The sequence below is a fragment of the Parasteatoda tepidariorum genome, chromosome 6 (genome assembly GCF_982258835.1).
Source record: "Parasteatoda tepidariorum strain Cologne lab strain chromosome 6, Ptep-v5.0, whole genome shotgun sequence".
Lineage (NCBI taxonomy): Eukaryota > Metazoa > Arthropoda > Arachnida > Araneae > Theridiidae > Parasteatoda > Parasteatoda tepidariorum.
This window is the reverse complement of record NC_141760.1, coordinates 94,718,736-94,742,677: the sequence shown is the minus strand read 5'-3', so window position 1 is coordinate 94,742,677 and position 23,942 is coordinate 94,718,736. Positions and strand designations below refer to the sequence as shown.

General features: G+C 28.3%; 1 long non-coding RNA gene across 1 annotated transcript in view; it reads right to left on the bottom strand.

The window, feature by feature from the left end:
* Window positions 1-604: 604 nt before the first annotated feature.
* Window positions 605-23,942, bottom strand: part of LOC147808217 (uncharacterized) — a 313,005-nt gene continuing 289,667 nt past the window's right edge. The window contains exon 3 of the long non-coding RNA XR_015434792.1: window positions 605-688. This is a non-coding gene — a long non-coding RNA (uncharacterized LOC147808217). The remainder of the gene's footprint in view (window positions 689-23,942) is intronic.

Genomic DNA, 23,942 nt, shown 5'->3' with positions numbered 1-23,942 from the left:
TCAATGCATTTCATTAAAAATGTTCAATACGTTTTTTAATATATTTTAATGCGTTTATTTAAATTCCATATCAATTTTCAGAGCATTATAATGTTAATTCACTGGAGTCAATTACTCAAGCACTTAACTGAAATACCCTCACGTTTTCTTGTCAGATACTGTCTTAGTTTCTTCTTAAGCTCCATTTGCGATATTATCCCGGGGCAAAATGAGGAAACCCTCCTTTAGTAATTACTTGGCTCGACGAACAAATATGTCCTACCCTCTGAAATCCCTGCAAGGTACTTCGGCAATTATGAACCACCCTCTCAATTTAGATATCCCCCCCTCCTTTTCTATGGACTCCTTTAGACTCTTATAAGACTTCTTCCACAACTTGGCGACAGCTGAGATCCAGTGTTTATTGAAAAAAAATTGAAACAAAAGAATATATTAAACAATGAGTGAAGTTTCATTGTTCTATCGAATTCAGTATAGAAAATAAATTAAGTGTGCTTGGATACAGATAATGCTTTTTGTATATGGGAGATAAAAACTTGCGTACTTGCTGCAAACAAACATTAATTATTAATAAATAAATAATTAAAATAAACTATATACGTACCTCAATAAGCTATTTTTATTATGGCTGTATTTACATCTTCGGCTTTTAGTAAAACAATTGATCCATCGAACTTTTTCACATATTCTAAAAAAAACACTTCATTAATCAAACTTTCTTCAAACTTTTTATGCAACTTACTCTAATTCAAAAACTTAAGTGATAGGGGCAAATATTAAAAATTTAAAATGAAATCTATTCTCTTCTTAATTTAACAGAGTTGCCAATCCATTATTGAGATCACGACTATTAATGTTCAGAATATAATATAAAAGAGATAAAATATAATAGAGCGCATGCATCACTATAAGGTTTGTCCTCATATTGAAACCATGTGACTGTAGGACGAACGGGGAGATATTTCAGCCTTCCGTTTCTCCTTGTTATTTCAAAGGAGAAAAATTGATGCTGGAATTTTGAAGCCAAACATCTTAAAATATGTTGGTTTAATGTGCCATCTCTGAAAGAGATTTATAACCTCATATTGCAGTCAGATTGCACTAAAAGCAATGCTGTCTTTGATTTATTTTAAAAGCGCGAAGTCGGTCACTTTATGGTAGATCAGTTTAACGAGGGACGATACTGCGCACCCTCGGTCCCAACACTAGCTGATCGAAATGGTTACCCACCTGCTGACTGACCATAGCAAGTGATGCTTGACTTCGGTGTTCTACTAATCAAGCTTTTAAATAAATTATTGGTGATTCTACTAGCTTAGATTCAAACCTATTGGAAATTTTCTAACAGTACTTTTAATAAAAAATTTTCAAAAACTCCTAAAAATATACATTCCTCATAAAATTTACATTTCCTTTAAAACTTGCTTAAGCTACTTAAATCTAGTTCTGCCTTGTTTCTTCATTTGTGCTTTTATTCTTCTAAGTTGATTTAAAAGTAAGTTTCAGTTCTTAATTCTCTAGTGCACATCCAACAAAATAACTTAATTTTTCTTTAATTCCTAATTGTTAGTTTTGGTCAATCAACTGAATAGACTGCTAATTACGGTTTTTATTTTTCTCAAAAGCGAACTTCAGCGACTGGAGCTTTGCAATTGTTCTTATTTTTCCGTTACTTTCAAATGACTGAATTAACACCATTATTCAAATAAGGGTTTTAAGCGAAGCGCAAAATGAAAAGTAAACAAGTCTTTCGTTTTTTTCTTTATTTCTCTCGCTAATGACCACTAAAGAATTTTCTGCATAACAACTCATCAAAAGCACATTCTCTTGAATGTTCAACATTTGAAAGAGAAGAATTTTTTTGTAAAAATTTACCCCCACCTTTCAAAGGAGTCTCAATTTTATGGTTGAGAAAAAGTTTTAAATGCGAACGCTTTTGTTTGAATTGTCACCTTCCATTTTTGTCAAAGTTTTCAGCCCCACTTGTCTAATTAAGTTAAATTTATTGTCTATTTTCAATGCAAATTTCATGGTCCGGTTAGAAGTTCTGGGTTGAGTAAAGTGTGTTTACTTAATGACTGAAATTTACTTGCACTCGTAATTCATGCGCGAATATAGTCATCGTTAAAAATTTTATATAATAGTTATTATTAAATTGTATAAATTGCTTAAAAAGTTGTTTGAAAATGGCTTAGAAACAAAGCAATATATTTTATTTTATTGCCAGACCTGGTTACTTTACTTCAGGTGCAGATACAATCAAACGTCTTAATTCATTGTATATAGGGTATATATATGGTATTGTAGATCACAATAAATTTTGTGTGTTTAATTGCCTCATATATTAAAGCATCGATATATCACATTTAAAAAAAGTAGTTCTTCAAAAAATAATTTAAAAAAATAACTAAACAGTGGACATTAGAGAAAGACTCATTTATTTGTAACAGTAAAATTTCTATCTTTGAATGAATACATCTTATGCTCACTATTTCGTTAAGGAATACAGAAATTTATGCAAGTGTAGTACTTAATTTTTTTTAATTATCTTAAAACTTCAATGCAACTTATTCAAAATGTGCAAGATACTATTTAGAAAAATGTCTACAAGCACGAATAAAAAATATTTTCAAAAATATGTAGTGCTGCCAAAATTATCATTATAAGATCAATATAGCAAATATTAATATTTTTTGGACGATACTATAAAGAAAAAAGGTAGGAAGTTGCATAAGAGAGTTTAAATAGAAATAGTTTACATGGAATTATTACAAAAAGTACACCCTCTTTAATTATTAACGTATACAGAATACGAAAATAATCGCCATATTCTATATTTTCGAAAAAAATGCTCCCAAAAAACTCATTTTAATATAATATTAGGCAGAATTATATTTTAACTCTTCTACAGTTATTTTTTTTTGTAACTTTTTATAAACATATTTTTTTAAGTAATTTCTTGTCATTTTTCTATGTAATACACTTTTTGCATTTCTATACTTTGAAGTATCATAATAATTTTCAGAGCTTGAAAACTACAATTTTTGAGTAGATTTTTTAAAGCTCTTCTTTATTGCATATAATTTTATCTAACTTTTTTAAACCCACAATTTTCTCTTTTGGCTTTTATTTCCCCACGGTATTTTCAGATAAAGCAGAAGCTAAAGCTATAAAGCACCTTTTACACTTCTTACATTTCACCGTCATCTTTAATTTCGCCATTAGTCTTTATTTAAGAAATGAAATCTGACGGGAAAGAAACATTATCAAATGAATTCTATTACATTATTTCTCCTCTTTTTTTTTATTCTTGTCTAGGGAAAAAAAATTGAACAAAGAATCTGTTGATCAGATTAAAATAAATTTTAAAGGTGTACATTGTTAAGTTTTTTATTTAATTTAAAAAGAAGATTTACACTTTGGGCGTAGAACTTAACTGTTGCAGCGATACCAAATTTTACCTAATTTAGCACGTAGAAAACTGTGTGGATACTTATTTAGTGTGGATACTGGATGGATACTTATTTGCATTTATTTAAAAATGAGCTAATGGGAATAGTTCAGTTAGAGAAATGAACCAATGCAACACATTATACAACTAACATATAAGTGATGAAGGGTTGTTTAAGTATGTTTAATACCTCACAGTAATATGAGGTAATACCTTGTTGTATATATTTAACTTTTAACTAAGCAGTTATGAGTAGTTTTAAGTGCGAGTAGTAGTTTTAACAGCAGTTTTAGTGCGAGTGGAAATGCTAGTTGCAGCGAGTGTGAATAGTTTTAATTAACAGTTTCTTAGTTTAATTAATGGTAGTTTTAGTTGGCAGTTAATTAACAATTAATACACATTAATTCCTGCAATATTAAAATTATTTTTTCTTATACAAATACTATAGGAATATTTCTGAAATATTTTCGTTGGATTTAAAACATTTTTTTAAATACTAGGAGGCTCCGCCCCCTGCTCGCTGACGCTCGCCAACCCCCGAGAATTGCTACGCAATCCTATGTGGTTCACGCCGTGAACCATGGCTCACTGCGCTCGCTCGCCAATGAACACAATGTTCTAGCACAAAGACATAGTATATTATCATCAAAGACATAGTATTTTATCATCAAAGACATAGTATTGTACTTATGTAGAAGAATTCTATCACTGTTCTTATTGGCTTTTAAAAAAGTATATTAGCTATTTAGATTGTACATGGTGAAAAAATCAAAACATTAGCTAAATGAGAAACATATTAGCAAAATAAATTATCAAATATTGCAGTTACTCACCTAAACTCAACTAAATGTATATAATAAATTAGTTAATGCTAGAAATTATGGAAGTTTTAGAAAAAATTTTTATTATTTAAAAATATCAACTTGAAACCCTAACTTTTCCTTGTGAGATAATAACCCTCAAAAAGTTTTTCATTTTCAAGAACACAAAAATTTGTTTTATCGCCAAATGAAATATTTTTTGGTGATCAGCATTATTGAAATCAATTTCTATATTAATTAACATTTGTGATAAAGTACATAATATTTTAGAACAAAATAAGGATGTTTTACATACAATAAATTAAAATGCATGGCTGTTAGCATTACCCGAGAAATACCACTTGGAGGTCGCCATGCTGCATTTCTAATCGGGGAGTTTTGATTTTGGCAGTTCCCCTTGCATACTGCCAATAGAAGTTTCAATTAAATTTTTTCCAAAAAACATTTTTTTTTCTGCCAAGCTCTAAGAAATTAACACTAAGCATTAAGAATTTCTTTGAAAACACAATTATAGATTTGGCATCTTGGAGCAATTACTGAAAGGCTGTCAAATGACTTAACTCTTGACAGGCCAACATAAAGTTTCCCATGACTGAAAACTTGTTTAGTCAAAAACTGATTTTCTCAAAAGTCTGATCTTGTGACTTATTTATAGTCATGGAGATAGCCAGCCTAATTAATTCCTAATTGAGTTTAAATTAAGTATTATCATGTTTTTAGGGCATGAAACTGAATTGAACAACCTGATAATGCTCACTCTGGTTATTGTTTCCGTTTTTAAAAGCGCTATATGTTGAGCCACCTCATGTGACATCTGCCATGTGACATTTTTAGCAGCAATCATTGGCCGATTTTCTAACGTTGCCATTCGGGGAGTTGTAATGAGGCTTTTTTTTGGTGCCGTGTAAGAGAAATATATATATAGATTGCTAAGGCGAAACTTGCAAATAGCATCCCAAGAGTTCACTGTACAGTGAGGTTCTCTGGTTCGAATTCCAGCTCTTGATTGCTGATACGAGTTCTTCTCCCGGCTAACGAGTTCTTCTCCCGGCTAAATGCTGCTGTAAAATATCCTCAGTGGTAGACGGGTCATAAATTAGAATCTCTATGTCGTTGGATGTGCGGTTTAGTTCCCTTTGTAACGCAAATGCGGTTTAGTTCCATCAAAAAGTCTTCCTCGAAGGCTAATTTCTCCCAACGCTTGATCCAGGAGTTCCCTTGTCTTTTGGTTTGGTTTCAAACTTACAAGGTTACGAAACTGAATATTGGTAGTCGTAAACTCAGAATTGGGTCGACTGTTTAATGACGTTCATAAAAAGAATAAATACATAAAAAAACAATACCCCAGAAGTAGTTTAAAAATCCCAGAAGTATATCATTTTTAAACAAAATGGAAATGTACAAAATGATATTTCAAAACCATATTTAAGACAAAATGGTATTTTTGATGGAATTTAAGTTCCCAAGAACCGTATTTGCAACGTTTTAGGAATATACATTAATTTATAGTCCAAATTTAGTATAACCATAGCTTTCTAAAAGTTCATTGTTGTTAAAAATAAATGTTTGCTAAGGTGATATATTCGAAAGTTTTAATAACATGAAAGAAATACGGAACATACGCACTAAAATAAAATTTTATACGATGTTTTTTCAAGATTTGTTAAAGCAGGGTTTATCAACGTATTTTGAAACATAAATTCCTTTTAATCATCGCGATAACTCTCCGATACATTCACGAATATCATGTTTTGTGAAAAATACCTAAAATATAATCTTTAACCACAACAATAGTAATTGAATACGATAATTTCGCTATCATTATCAGCAACGATCAATACTGAAAACGATAACATCACGTGTTGGATGTAATCAAGATATCACACTCTAACTTGTTTATAAAAAAAAAGCAAATACGATATTCCGCGAGTTTTTAAATTTTTTCTTTAAGCAACGAAAATAATGAACCATGTGAATTAGTTATATTGCGAAAATATCACACTATATCGCTCATGGGCTGCAATAGCGGCACAACTCAAAAAATCATGTTTTCAAATAAGTAGGTTTAAAGTTTTCATTGCCAAGGAAAATGCATAAGAAATGCTTTAGTTTGCTTAAACCAGAGGTTGCCAAACTTTTTTGATCGTCGACCCCTACATAATTTTTCGAAATCTCCATCGACCCCCATAAAAGTAATTTTCTGTTAATTAAAATAAAACTCTATTAGATACTGTGTCTGTACATTTATTTTATGATTTTGAACATTTATTAAAGTAATAGTACATAGTGTAACAATAGTTTTATGAAAAATATATTAATGTTGAAATTTAATATCTTAATATTTATGAAATAATAAGTAATTATAAGTAAGTAGAAATAATAAGTAAAGTAACTACGGATTTATTGCTTCTTAATCAATGACATGAGTGTGTCTGGTGTTTTTTTTTTTTTTTTTTTTTTTTTGCAAGGTTCGTTATATTGAGTTCAAAATTGGTCATTTTTAATCTTAAATCCCCTCGAAACTCCACATTTAATTTATTTCTGTTCTTAGTTAAGATTGAATTTACGTGACTGAAACCAGCTTCAACCGTATAGGAACTTGGAAATGCTATCATAAATGGCTGAGCTATTTCGTAAAGTTGTACATATTTTTGCATTATATTTATATTTGTCCAAAATTTGCTTATTGTTAAATTTTTAAAAAGCGTCTTTGCTTCAAATCCCCATAATAATTCAGCAAGCTCATCTTGCAGGTTGATGCCCACGTTTTCAATTTGAGCAGACAATGGCACAATAATCCAATCAGGGATGTCAATGTTTTCCAAATCAACAAAATGCAGTTTAAAATCGTCGCTCAATTTTTGAAGATTACCTGTATATATTTCCAAGTCTTCTTCTTTTATTTCTAATTGTCACATATCTGAAAAATACTGATAATCCTTCGACCAATCGACCCTTCCGGTTAGGATCGACCCCCATTCGACCCCCTGGCTCAGATCGACCCCCGCTTATGTTAAATAGACCCCTGGGGGTCTATATAGACCACTTTGGCGACCTCTGGCTTAAACGAAGATTACGTTTATGTTGAATTATGAGTTGTGCAAGTATTGCTGCTGAAAGAATGTGTATTTTCATATTTACACCTGTTCTTAGTCCAAAACACGTGTTTTTTTAGTTGTGCCACTATTGCAGCCCATAAGCGATGTAGTGAAACATTATTATTTTCCGTCGATATATTGTGCCCAGCCATACTATTAATAAGGTTTTTCTTGTTTAAAAACTTCATTCGCTTCAGAAACATGCAATCAAAAATAACCGTCCATCTATTTCAAAAACAGACACCCATTTTCAAGATTTGACAGACGTGATTGAGAAGAAACAAAATTGATTTGAAATATAAAATGTGAAGTTCCCAACGAAAAATGAAAAAATAAAGGATAAAAACAAAACTAGAAAAACCGCAGTAGTCGGGAGAGAACAAAAAGCGCTTGTAACCTGTCGACTGCCATTTCCGATTTGTATGTTTTTGACGCGAATGAAGTTTTTAAGTAATATCTTTTCACTTCAGTTTATTGGGATTATATAATATAAAGTGTAGGGTTTATTAAAATTTTCCTTAATTAATAACATTTTATTCCATAAAAATATGATTAGATAAAAATATAATATTTAGAAACGACACGTTTGTATTTATAGAAAACATTCGATTTGTTCATATAATTAAAATATACCTTTTCTCTTATTTAGTGCTGGTACTTTATTCTAAAGGAATGCAATTTGATTAAAATATATTATTTAGAAACGACATGTTTAGATTTTTTAGAATACATTCAATTTGTTTATACAATAAAAACATACTTTTTCCAAACTTTGTTCAAAAGGAATACTATTTCATTAAAAAATATTATTTACAAACATAACGTTTGTTTTTATAAAATATATCCGATTTGTTTAAATAATAAAAAAATATACATTTTCCCAATATTTAGTGTTGACTCTTTATTTCATAGGAATGCAATTTGATTAAAATATATTATTTAGAAACATAACGTTTGGATTTATAGAATACATTCGATTTGTTTAAATAATAAAAAATATACCTTTTCCCAATACTTAGTGTTGACTCTTTATTTCATAGGAATGCAATTTGATTAAAATATATTATTTAGAAACATAACGTTTGGATTTATAGAATATATTCGATTTGTTTAAATAATAAAAAAATATACCTTTTCCCAATATTTAGTGTTGACTCTTTATTTCATAGGAATGCAATTTGATTAAAATATATTATTTAGAAACATAACGTTTGGATTTATAGAATACATTCGATTTGTTTAAATAATAAAAAATATACCTTTTCCCAATACTTAGTGTTGACTCTTTATTTCATAGGAATGCAATTTGATTAAAATATATTATTTAGAAACATAACGTTTGGATTTATAGAATATATTCGATTTGTTTAAATAATAAAAAAATATACCTTTTCCCAATATTTAGTGTTGACTCTTTATTTCATAGGAATGCAATTTGATTAAAATATATTATTTAGAAACATAACGTTTGGATTTATAGAATACATTCGATTTGTTTAAATAATAAAAAATATACCTTTTCCCAATACTTAGTGTTGACTCTTTATTTCATAGGAATGCAATTTGATTAAAATATATTATTTAGAAACATAACGTTTGGATTTATAGAATATATTCGATTTGTTTAAATAATAAAAAAATATACCTTTTCCCAATATTTAGTGTTGACTCTTTATTTCATTGGAATGCAATTTGATTAAAATATATTATTTAGAAACATAACGTTTGGATTTATAGAATACATTCGATTTGTTTAAATAATAAAAAATATACCTTTTCCCAATACTTAGTGTTGACTCTTTATTTCATAGGAATGCAATTTGATTAAAATATATTATTTAGAAATGACACATTTGGATATATAGAATATATTCGATTTGTTTAAATAATAAAAAATATACCTTTTCCCAATATTTAGTGTTGACTCTTTATTTCATAGGAATACAATTTGATTAAAATATATTATTTAGAAATGACACATTTGGATTTATAGAATATATTCGATTTGTTTAAATAATAAAAAATATACCTTTTCCCAATATTTAGCGTTGACTCTTTATTTCATAGGAATGCAATTTGATTAAAATATATTATTTAGAAATGACACATTTGGATTTATAGAATATATTCGATTTGTTTAAATAATAAAAAATATAACTTTTCACAATATTTAGTGCTGACACTTTATTTCATAGGAATGCAATTTGATTAAAAAATATTATTTAAAAACGACACGTTTGGATTTATAGAATGCATTCGATTTGTTTACATAATAAAAAATATACCTTTTCCAGACATTTAGTGCTGACGGTTTTTCGGCAAACCGTTTAAAAGGAAACACAGTAGCGGCGCGCGGTCTTAGGGTCACGTTTTTTGGAACGTGCATCGAATCGATTGTCAAAGATTAGGAAAAATCTCGAAAAAGAAATTCGGTGACAGAGGAATATCTCAATGTAAATGCATCTCAAATTGAGAAGATTTGTTTACGCTCAGCCAACGCATTTGGGAATCCCAAAATAAACGGGACGAAAGATTTTTACCCATTTTCTTCCCGAATACATTTCCATATACATATATTATGTATCGTTATGTCCTACATTTCTTCAGATTGTGTGCACCCTTTTGCTTTTAGGTTTTGGGTAACAAAATAAACAAATCCGGCTGTTCTTTGTTTTGTATCGTTGAAAGTAAAAGTACAATAGGATACGAGGATCTAAATATTTCCGTATGCAAGGGATTCTCAAATTTGTTTTAATGTTTGCTTTTAAAACACTTCTTGTGAAAAGCAGAATTTGTCTTTTAGTTTATACAAATACTATGAATTTATCTGAAAGTAAAATATTTTGTCATACTTTGAAGAATCTGTATTTGGTAAATCAAAATAAATACCAATTTAAAAGCATTTAAAAAAAATGAATAAAATAAATATTGCCAGATAAAATCCGAAATTGGATTTAGAATTTTATGTTGGTATATTTAAAATTTAAAAGTTCATATTTAAGCCTTTAAGTCTAGTTTGGAGTCCAGAAGCTCACGTTCTCAATTGTGCTCCTTTTATTTTAAATTTGGATTCATAAAGCTGCTTATAGCTCCAAGGGCAAAAATGTGTTTGAAAAATGGATCAAATTGAGTTGAGTTGAATGCAGAATTTAATGGCATAAGAACTAAAGGAGGATATGATGCTGCAGACAATACGTTAATGCAGATCAAAAGGTAAAATGTATGCTATGATTTTATCTTTAGAAAATACGGGAAAGCAATAAAACGGATAATAGCGAGACAAATCTGTTTAAAAGTCCTATAAAAGGCGTAATTGCATAAAATTCACGAAATAGATGAAACGGTACATTGGGAATAAATGATAGTGAGAGAAATCAGATAAAATAAAAAAAATTTTGAATGCCAGTAGCTCACAGAAATGAGAAAATGTTAGGATGATGAATTTTACCTAACAAATCCTTCATACACAAAATAGTGGTTTTTAAAAAGGTAAGACGATGTTGGTTAAAATAGGGAGAAATGGTTAAAATGTGACGAAGCGTAAGTAAAACGTTACATTTGGGAGGAGGTTTTCTGAACAACAAATGAAGATGGCCGATTTTGGGACGAGTAAGCTTTGCGTCTGCATTACAAAGATGCAATACAGGTAAAGAGTCCAGATCAGGCTTGATGTTATTTTGTGTTTGAAGATCCCAGTGCTGTTGTCAACGGGAAGAGATGAAAACGGGATCAAGATATAAATCAAATATTTCTATATACAAGGCACTCTTAGATCACCATTTTATTCTAGATATTTAGAATACTTGTCAAGAACAAGATTTGTGTTTCTGATGACGCAAATGAAATAAATTTATTTAAAAGTTTAAGATTTTATCAAACAATATGGATTTTTAAGGTAAATAAAAATTAACACCTTATTACAGTAAAAGCATTACAAAAATTTTGTCTGTGTGGTGAAAAATCAAAAATTAGTTCTAGTATTTTTTATTAGTATATTTTAGGGTTTAGAAATTCATCTTCAAAACATTCTTAAATATTTTAGAATCTGGAAGTACATACTAGTACATAAATTCATGTTGAAGTTGGTTTTTTATATTTAGTTTTAAGCAACAAAATAAACAAACAGTTGTTTTTATTTTTATTATGGATTTCGGTGTATATTTCCGTATGCTGGGCATTCTCAAATCATCACATTGTATGTCTTAGTTATACTTAATAGAAGCATCCATCACTTGTTTTTTAAATGGCACAAATAAAATAAATTGCTCTAAATGTTAAAAAAAACCCTTAACCATGCAATGATGCATCTTTGTTTGGGCAAACAAAAATTTTATTTCGAATTCAAAATTTGGTCTTAAAAATTTATATTTCAGGCATACAAGTATAATTTAGAGACCAGAAGTTTAGATTAGAGGCGTGTTCATACAATGACTAGTTTAGATTATTCATGATTAGAAAACAAAATTGTTCTTCAGAAATAAAACTTAAAACTTTGTCATTTATTAAAATTTTGATTGATTTCTTTATAATTTTGTATCTTGTAACATGAAATTCCATTGTTTTATATGAAGTAAAAACTATTGAACTCATTATTATTCATTAACCATTTGATTGATTTCGCTATATTTTTGTAGTTTGAAATTAGATTACTTTATATGAAGTAAAAATTATTGTATCATGCAATTAAGTTTTTTTTATTCGAGGAAAATTTGTTTCAGAATTTGAAATCATAACTTGAACTATCGTCAGTTTCAAAAAAATTAACATAAATAGTAAGCTCTCTAAGATTGCGTCCCAAAGAGTTCAAATCCAATCATTAGATCTAATGTCCCTTTTGTTCTATCAGGTTATGTTCTATAAACTGATAAAATATTGCGGTAAACTGGGTTTGACACAAAAATGTGGGAGATCATTGAGGCACTTAATTTAAACTCGTGCAGATTAAATTAAGAAAATAAATTTCATGTATATTTATAATTTTTTTAGCAGAACGTAAAGAGCGTTGGGTGCCATTACTTATGTTAATTAAAATGATAAATATACTGCAACTTCAATTCAATCATTCATTGAATTCAATTATCACATTATACATTCAACTCAAAATACATTCAGTATTCAATAAAATTTCAACTCATAAATGTACTAAAAATTCTGCATCATTCTTGAGAGTAAACCCTATGATTCCAAAAATCAAACACACTAATGCTTTATGAAGCATAATTTCAGTAACAACCCATATAAACTACATCCACCCTACATTAAAGTTAAAACAAAGCAGATGTTCTCCTTTCGAAAGACAGATACAAATGAGCCTATTGCGTGTTTCATAAATTTTCATTTAAAAGCCAAGATATGAGGATTTAAGTCCTTTAATGGAAAAAGTAAAAATCGATCAAGATTAATTCAGGTAAATTTGATGAATGGATGTTATAAATTTAATATCTCTATTTATTATGCATATTACTTTTCACCTTTCTCATTGGGATTGATTTTTAATAAGTTGATAAATTTTTTAATGATTTCTTTTTCTTATTCTTCGACAACGGAAAGCTCATTATAAGAAAACAATTTAAAAGTTTTTTATACTCCAATACAGTTATTTATGATATGAGATGAGAAAAAACACATTTGGTTTTACATATGTTAAACAAATAGAATACAACTTTTATTTTTGTTTCTTAATATGAATAAATTTGAAATTAGATACATTTTAAAACTCTTTATTAATTAGCATAGAAAAATATTTACGGGAAAAAATAAAGATTTAAATTTTTTACTGAATAATCATAAATTTAGTTTCCTCTGGATAATTTTTAGCACTTTAAGAAATGTGGATGTTATTAATAGTGACTAAAAAATTATATATTTAAAAAAAATGATATTAGGTAAAAATAAAATTTTTGAGAAACATAAAATGAAACATAAAAATCAGTAAGGTATAAAAAATAAAAAAAGAGAAATGTCAAAATATTGAGAGTTTGCTAGTTTTTGAAAAGTGCCTTGTCAATAAAAAGCCACAGCTGTCTATCCAAAAGTGTTCTGAAAGAAATAAAATAGCTGTCTTTGAATTAAAATAGAAAAAAAAAATCTTTTGATCGAAAATTTTGTTTCATAGGAAAAAAAAAACATTGCTACTTTAAGTTAATAAGTAGTGGTTGCGATTTACGCATTAAAATTGGATCAGCTGTTCAACGACGATTTATATATATATATATATATATATATATATATATATATATATATATATATATATATATATATATATATATATATATATATATATGTCAGGTATATATGCCGAGTTACTTCAAACTACACCATAATGCGATGATGTTGGTTATCATCAACTAATTCAATCAACCATATGATCAATAACAATAACAATAATATTTATTCCTCAATAATAATATGAGTCACATAGACTCTAACCACTTAGGTTCGAACCACACAGGTTTCAGGTTTTACCTAAAAACAACCAGTTTCACTTAGAAACTACACATCAACTCACTAACTCTTCATTTACATCGAGAAAGTTCGTTGCTTTTCGTTAAAGAGAGCGATATCTGGCGTACTAACAGAGAGGCTGTAGTCTCGCATGTTACATATATATATATATATATATATATATATATATATATATATATATATATATATATATATATATATATATATATATATATATATATATATATATATATATATATATATATATATATATATATATATATATATATATATATATATATATATATATCCGTTTAACTAGTTATTTGCGGACTCGAATACGTTTACATTTTTAAGGAATCCAAAAATAAGGAATGGTTATCACAGAACATTCTGCATTATGTCCAACCTTTCAAAGAGGCAAGACATTACATTAATTTTTTAAACTGAAAACATGACTTAGCTTAGCGAAGGCACTTTCTGTCATATATTTCCAGTATAAAATACCCGATCATATTTTCAAAAGTATGATTCTCGGGTTTAGGTCCGATGCTGTATTCTCAACAAGTGACAGAGCCCTCTGATGAATTTATATGTAGTGATTAGAAAGAAAAAGGTAGCGGGGACATTTAATTAAAATCTCTGTGTCTAGCTGCAATCCTCTTTGAGAGCAATCTATCTACCTCTGTCATTCTCAAGTGCTCTTTTGGGAAAATATCAATAAGGGGACACAATGAGAGACTGCTGTCTCAATAATCTACCATGATTCCGTTTTTAATATGGTATGTTTATTTAGCTATATTTGTTTTTTAATTTAGGTTCTATTAAGGCATTCTTTGGGATACATTAAGTATATTTCAAACAAATCGATATTTTGATCATCGTTTTTTTTAAAGTTGTTTTTACACTTGCTAATAAATTAGATTTAAAGATCATATCAGTTTCAGTAAATTGCTGCGGCGTTTACCACATACCTTTCCGATACAATCTTGTCACAACAGGGAATATTAAGGGTCCTCGTTAGATATGCCCGTCATCAAATCTATTGCTACACATTTATTGCTGATAAACTATCCATAGTAGCCGATAAACCAGCTATTGATGCAGATTGCTGCAATCTTATGTGTGAACTTAATTTATATAAAATTAAAAAAATTTTCTATAATTATTCATGAAAGGGCATCTTAATGTTCAGGAATATTTTTTTTCTTCATAAATATGAATCCTGACTCCCTGGTTAACAGCCAGCATGTGCTTGCCCCCTCCCCCCCCCCCATAGATCAAGCTTGGAAATGCTTTCTGCTCTGATTCGCGATTTGCCTCTTTTGAATATCACAGGTTTCCTAATTTTTTCTCATTTTTTAATTTATTTTCTCCATCGAATCTGTTTTTTTTAACTCATTCATGCCTGGCGTGTCTTGAGAATGGGTGCCGATTTTTGAGTGCTCGCAGCGTGTGAACTTTTTCACACCTTTTTTAGCTATTAAGGCAGATAAAGTTTCATTATTAAATTTTACTTTCTTGGGATTATTTATTTCCATATTAATCTTCTATTAAATTTTTTAATGACAGTAAACAATTAAAGAATAGAAATCCAAATTGGATTGGCAATTATTATTTGAAATAGCAGGGTGAATTAAAAAATATAATAGCTGAAAGAAGGGAATCGAAAATTTCAAATTACTGGAATATTTACTTATTCGTGCATAAAAGTTTTAAATATTATGTAAACAGTTGACATTATGTAATAAAGATTGCTATTGCGCTCTTACATACGTTTAGTTACATACGTTCGTAGCTTTAAATTAATTTATCACGAGACTAAGCATCGGTGACTTCTATTGTTTTCTTCTTCTTGTAACGTAAATGCTGGATAGTTTTAATAATTCTTATTCCCCATGAATGTGAAATCACGGTAATACTTACCATCGTCTTGCTTTTACAGTCTTTTGAATTTGGTAAGAAAGATTAAAATATCAATCCCAATTGCCGAAAATTCCCTATTTAGGAGCAATATTGCTTAATGGTAATAATAAGAAAAAAGAAGTGAATTTTGTGGAAAATTTTCCTTCAATATTTTCAGAACAATTTGGTAACACTCGTTTTAATTTTTTTTTTAAATTTCATTAATTGAAAACGGTTTTATCGACTCACTGAAGAAAAAAGTATGATCAAAACTACGAGAATATGTAAAAATTTTACGTGTTTCTAGCTCTATGGGAACACCAATAAGCTCACTAATTTTTATCGAAGTGCTTTGGTAATGATTTGGATGAAATTAACAATTCGCGATCGCAACGCTCGAGTACGCCGTCTAGCGAAAACCTGTAATTATCAGACATTAATTTATCACGTTTTCATTTAGTTCCATCGAAATCATTGACAGAATCAGACGCCATTTTTAGCAGCAAAGAAGAAACAAAATTTCCCTAAGGAAAAGGCCGAAGAACTTGAAAAAAATCTCCAGAATATTAGTAAATCTTTCAGGAACAGAACACGCCAAACATTTGAAGAAAAATTCCTCAATAATTTTTAATTTCTATTATCAACAAACTTGCAACTGATGACTTCCGATTCCGGATACTGTTACAGATGTGTGTAGTAAGGTAAAATGCATTTCTTCTGTCTTCAATTCATTACGAATTAAAGGGAAGTCAACATTGCTTTCGTCATTCCAGTGAATAAATATGAATTCAGAACATACAGAATTGTAATAGTTATAGCATATTCTTCTTCGTTATAGAATAGTATATATTTCTGTATCCATATAATTCGGAAAACAACAATAAAAAATTATCCAAGTTACTTGAAATAGTGCCATTTGTGCTGATTCTTAATTAATTTTAATCGTTTTCTTGGTAAGTATTTTTTAGTTTTGAAAGAATAAGTTCAACTAGAATTCAGCTATTCTGTTTTTACCTACATTTTCAAATTCATATGTATTATAAAATTTTGCTATGTAGTATGTTATCTAAAAGTAATGAAGGGATAAACTATGTATCTATTATTTGAGAATCAAGTTTTCAAACAAGGAACTTATCATTTTGGAATTCTCCGGGAATTATAAATCAGGTAAGTGCAATGAGTTTTACAATAAAAAATTTGCTTGTAAATATTTTTTTTTCATTTGATGATGGTTCTCTACAGAATGGTTTTTTACGTCTGATTAAGAACTATAAGAATAATAAAAAAAGAAACAATATGAAAGTTTTTATTTCAATGTTAAGAATTCTTAAAATCGTTTTTTTTATCCTAAGAATTCTTTATTTTCCGTTTTTTAGTTTATAATTTTTTGATAAAAATTGTTCTCAAAATACTTTTGAAAAATTAAATGGTATAACATTATGTGTTTATGTATACTTCTTGTATATTCCAATGCTTGAAGTAATATGATTCAGAAAAGTATGGAATAAAAATTCGGTACTTACGTATTAATGCCACCGCCGCTACAGATTTGGCGGTTTTCAAGTGCCGCCAATCTACACTTAAAATTTTTGCGACAATTCATAAAATAAAACACTTTATTTAAAATCAAAATAGTCAATCGGATTTCGGTGGATAATGAGCCGATATAGAGTTTAGCATAGATTCAAAACAATCATATCGCCATATGAACTCTGATAAATAAGATTCCAAATGAAATAACATTTCCAAAACGTACGTTTACCAAGATAAAGTTTTATGTTGTGGGAATTGGTACATTTTCGTTTTTTCGGTAAAATATTTCCCTCCTGAAAAAATAAAATTGCATCTTGTTTTGTTTTTGGCAAATCCCAAAGACGAATTTTTGTAGCACTAAAAATAGCGACAAAAAGAATTGTTTTTCTGTTTTTGTTTCGTCAGCATTCTTTATTTTACGTTTCTTAGTTTCTAAATAATGATTTTTATTGAAACTTGAAATTTTTTGATAAAAATTGTTGTCAAAAAACTTTGTTTACAAAATTAAATTTCATAAAATTATGAGGCTTATGTATACTTTTTGTTCATTTTAATTTTTGAAGTAATATGATTCTTAAAACTATAGAATGTAAAGTTTAAATGGGCCTTTCATGTTATATCATTAAATTTAGTAAAACTATTTCTCGGGCATTAGGTTTTAACTCTTATAAGAATATACATATTTTTTTCTGTTAATGTACAAATATTTTTCCGATGTGTTTTGGATATTCCTTCTCTAATAAAAAGAGATACCATTTTGTTTTCGTTTGCATAAGAAAGAAGATCAAGCATTTTTCTTTTTTAAATTTAATTAGCCACAATAAAGAAGGAACGTTGCAATGCTACGTGCTACATTAACCACGTCTCTAGAGTAACTGAATGACTGTTCATATAGAAATCGCAGGTATTAGTCTCATACAACAACGCCCCCTATAGTTCGTTGCTATCGCGAATAAAATATCGTTTTACAATATGTGATAAAATTTGATAACTGTCGTAAAATTTGGAATTTTATCATGATACCTTAGAGAATGGCATAAAAAACATTTTTTCGGTCAAATTTACTTTTCAATTTTTTATTTTTTACTAACTGTGTGGTAATAGAAACTATGATTTTGAAAATCAGATATTCCGGTATACCGTTGCCATGAAAACGAAAAAATTACCTAATATTGCATAGTTTGATTTCACTAACCAGAATTACGGTATTTTTATACCAGAAATGTCATTACTATATAGAACAGCAATTTTACCAGAAACGTTTTTCTCTTTGAGTTGAATGAAATATCGCTTATCGATAAAAATTCTTCCGAAAGCTATTCTTCAAAAAGTATTGTTAATTAAAAATAACTTAATCAATTTATTGTTCTTCATTAATTAATATATTTCTAGTTTGATGAGATCTATATTTTATTTGTTTGTTTAATCAGTTAAATGAACCAGCTCTTTAATATTTCATTGATGATTATAAATATTCTTTAAAAGATTCCAATCTTCAAAGTAAAGTTATTCTAATCTTTTTGTCTTTTTTCTAAGCTACTTAAAATTTCGAAAAATATTTTTCACATTAGGGAATTCCAATTTCATGCAGCTTTTGTTTTTTCATTTTAATATTCTCCAAATCTCATATTCGTTCATTCCTTAAGCCTTGTTTTTGTTTTTTAATCTCTCGCCAGAAAAGTACCATTGAACTCTTTTTAATTCCATAAGGAGAAGAGAAGCTCATTATTTGCGTTGACAAAAGAGTAAAAAAATCAGATAAGAACTGAAAAATATATTATACCGAAACATCTTTCATTTTATAAATATGATTGTGTCTCATTTGCATAAAAGGACTTTCCATTTCTTGTTTTTTGGTTTTATTTTTAAAGAAATAAATCAATATTCAATATTGTTTCGGGTTTTGTTGTTTGTGCCACTGGAGTGCTTTGCTAGTGTTTAAAGATTATAATAATTTTAGAACAATTTCTATAGTTTTATAAGAACTACAAAAAAATCTTATTCACAAGAATAAGAATTCTTTTGCTTATGTAATTTTAAAAAACATTTTAAAATTACATAAACAGTGCTTTAAAATTGCGATTTCTATTTAGATGATTTATTTAATAGTTTTTATTTTACTTCATTTCTATTTTAAGCGAATTAAAGATAGATAAATTACTGACATATAAATCTATACTGACATATTATTTATGCTGACATAGTAATTTATACTGACATATAAATTACTGACGTGCAGTATTTGTTGGTTTGAGCACACAATTTGCCAATGCTTATAAATTTTATTAAAATAAATTTAAATAATTAGTTTTAAATACGTTATTTAATATAATTTGAAATCGCATTCCATATCATTCAATCTTTTTTGTATATCAGTAAATTGTTTCATGAATTAATTTCATGATTTCATACCAACAATTATAATTAGATTTATTTTTTTAACAAATTTTACAGATATTGTTTGTGCACAATGCTTATACATTTTTATAATCTAGTAATTTAAATTGGATACAACAAAAGATATTCAGTGCGCAAAGTAAAAATGTGTCATCCCTGAATAACTTTTGATTTAATAATCGGATCTTCACATTCTAGGAGTCAATCTTAATGGTATGAGGAGGGGACCTCAAATATGCTAATTAATTAGCACACACGATATTTATAGGTTACGAAATCAGACACAAAAACGTACTTTCTCTCAAACTTTTTTAATACCTTTTTTTCAATGGATTAGGATTTCTTGGGGGTAGCCACATCCTCGGAAAAATGGTCCCCATAGTTTTGTGTGACAATTCCATAAGAAAAGTAAATATTCGTTAATAATTATTGTTTTTTATAATTTTATTTAATAATAGTTCAAAAAATTTTAAAATGTAAGTTATACATTTTTTTTACATTATTTTCAAGTAAGTAATTTTACATGGTAAAATACAAAATACGAAATCGGATGAATAGTTTCTGAGAAATTGAATTTTTAACATTTTTACTCCCTCCTCACCATTACTTCACCTCCTCAAACTATTAAGATTGAGTCCTAGAAGGTAAAGATCTGTTCATTACATCCAAAGTTCTTCAGGGTAGTCCGTTTTTCATTTTGCTCACTGCACATTTAAGATAATCAGAAGAGAGTCGAACCAGCTTTTGTTGGAATTTTATATTTAAAATTCATTTTCATCATTTTATTGCCCGTTAAAAGTTTGACGAAAAATTCTCATTTTTTAGTAAATCGGCCCCACCCCAACAGAATTAAACTTGGAATCAAAACATCGGAAAAACACAGAGAAATATCTCATTCAGAGGTCCATTTTTACCATAAATTGGAGTAAGTTGTTAAAGAATGCCTGATAAGAAACCAGAAGAAATATTAAAAATAAAAAAAACTCATATGGTAAAATGGAGAAAGGACGGGTGCTGGAGGATAAAACAAGATATTTCGATTCTGGCAAAATTAGTTCTGTTTTCTAGCAGGACGGACTCGAAAATATATTCTACTAGATAAAAAAGAGCAGGCATATTGTCAATTTGTTGTTACGTCTATAAGGTTGAGTTTGTTTCAGTGTCAATAATATAATGCTTAGTTTATAAACTATCCTTATTTATTGGAGATACAAAAAATTTCTGTCTAAATTATTATATATTAACTAAGAACTACCCTATCAAACAATAAATATTGAGTCCAGTAGTAGCGTGGTTCGATTTCTTTTTGACCACAGCTCTCGCAGTTAGACGGGGTACGACAAGTTGGGAGTATGACCGAGTACAACCCTTACCACATGAAGCCGATTTAAAATATCAGGAGAATGAGAAGAAAAAAAAAAGAGAACACTGAAGATTGAATAATAGAAGAAAACAAAAAAGGAAAACCTTAAAACTAAATGATCAAGAAAGGAAATCTAAAAAAAAAAATCAATCTAAAAAATAAATCTAAATTCTTGAATGATGTTTCTTCCGATGAAGACGATACACACAAATCTTTTGTTGATTGTTAATATTGTAATGATGTATTTTCTTACTGAAAAAAAGGAGAATAAAAATACATGCAGATAATAAGAAGAATGATAAAAGAAAAATAATAAGAAGAGATGCATCATGGAAAGTGTTTTTTCGAAACCCTTGAAAACTGCAGTTGAGGGAAGAAGAAAATAGCTACTTAAGTGAATTTCGTACATAATATTCTTGAATTGGAACATAAAATAAAAACGTCTCCTACTTTTTCACTAAAAATCTAGCACTTCTAAATTTATTATAGAGTTTACATGTGTACTTGGTCTTAATTCCTTAGTGGGGTGAAATGGGGTGATCTGATTTTCTTCTAGAAAAAAAAATCATTCTAAAAAAAATAGTGCAGCTAGGACTTTTTAGGAGTGATATATTGAACGTAACTAATCAATGCATATCCTGATTAAATCAAAAATTTTATGAATCGAACAGTTTAGCTCCAACAAGCCTTTGAATTTTAACTACCCGATCTTACCCCTCTTTTCCCTAAAAATAACATGATCTCTTTACTTGGCAACATTATTTATTTTTTTTGAAATATAGAAAAAAAGCAAAACATTGCTCTAAGTCTACAAATCCAGTAACCCGTATGTGATAACCAGGTGGATGACTTAACAATTCTTAAAAGATGCCAAGAAAAAATCTAAAAATGCCGTTAAAAAAATCCTCTAATAACTATAATAAAGATCATTAAAATAAAAATGATAAATACCTTCTAGTTTTTGATTAAATAAAATTTATAATTTGAGTTAGATGAAATTATCATTAAAAAATAAATACATAAATCGTGTCCTGCATGCGTAAACATAAAAAAAATAAAGAGTAATTAAAATAAATATGTAATTTATGAGTTATATAAAATGTAAATAAATACCTGATGAAGATATAAGCTTTAGTAAGAATCTCGAAAAAGCATCAGAACATATATTACATATATATAGTGCATCTAGGTATACATTTTTTTATTGCCTTACTACATTATAAATTCCGGATCAAAGTATCGGCCCCCTGGGTGCATGATCCGTAAAATTTATTTTATCGTAAAATTCATTTTCACCGTAAAATTCTATACCGTTCATTTAACGGTAATAATTATTTAGCTATTGTGATTCAGAGATTTTAGAATAGATATTACTGCAAAAAATTTCAGGCATATTTGTTTTTTTTTGTTTCGTAGAATTTTACCGTAATTTGATCTGGAATTTTTTACAATGCGCTCTTTTTCGGTTGTTCTCTTAAAGGATTAAACAGAGAGAAGCATAGAACAGTTACTTTTCCGCTTTCCTTTCCTTTCTTCGAGGTGTACCAGAAAATGAAAAGAAAAATGGATAAAACTTTTGGAGCTTTTTTAATTTATAAACATTTTTTTATTCTAAAATAAGAAAGAGGAGACTCAAAATTCTACCACAAATATTATACAGAAAGAAAAACAGTTTTTGTATGATACAAGTTCCCTGCTATCGTGCAAACCCCTTTCAGGAATCAGGGAGGAATGATTAACTTTAGGATTTGCAAAGACCAACACAGGATTAATTTTCCTAATCTGAAAAACTGAGATAATCTCTCCACGCCGTGCATTCCGGGATTTTGCATCTGGAGATTATGCATTGGCTGACGTTTGGGTAAATAAATGGGGCGGATAAGGCCTAATCGAGTGTTAATCCTCTATCGACCTGAAACGATGTAAAGAACAATGAAGGCTATAACTGATCATCTTTCAATCCTTTCATAATTTGCTATTAATATGAGGGAAAATATTTATTATATTACTTTATACATAGCTTTTTTTACGGAGTGATTCCATCATTCCGTTTACATTAATATGCGTTTATTGGTACAAAAAATCAATTTAAATGTATCTAAATTTTACGAAAATAAAAATTAATTTGTTTACGAGAAGCTTATTTTCCTTACTACAAGAAAATTATATAAAAAAAGTGTATGTACAGTATATCCTTTCATTGCTGATTTTTAGAACTTTTCTACCTTGAAATTTAAAACTCCGTTTGTCCATGTAATTCTGACACTATAATGTAAACAATATTAAAAAATATTTTATCACAGATTTTGGTGATTAGTTTTATTTAACAAATAATTTCGAAAACGATTTTTTTTTATCTTATAGATCTGTTTTCAAATGTCAGACCATTTAAAAGTCGTCAGTGAAATTTTAAATTCCATGAAAATAAAATTTTCGCATTGAGCAGTCATTAAAACATTCATATTGTTTTATTCCATTTATATTACGAAATATGTAATACCAGATTCTCTTATTTACCTCCAATTTTGATACCGTTGTTCATCTACGTTACCTTTCTGAAAATACGAATCAAATTATAATAGATTTTTCATAACTGCATAGTTGCCTTTTTGAAAATACATTCAAAAAGTGAAATAGACTGTGTTATTAAAAAAAATTCGCTCATTTTTATGTTTCTGACAAATTAATCGAATTTCTTTTTTCAGATTCCTTATGACCGTTTTTTTAAAAAAGTACAGGGAAGATGAATGTGTGGTCAAATTTATCGTATATTAAAATTTATCTATTTCTAGTTCTATGGGAACAACAAAAAGCTTGGTAGTTTTTACTGAAGAGTTTTGGTAATAATTTTGGAAAACTTAACAATAAAATATAGTTTTTATAATGTATAATAAAATTTGGTTAATGTTGTAAAATTTAGTAAATTTATC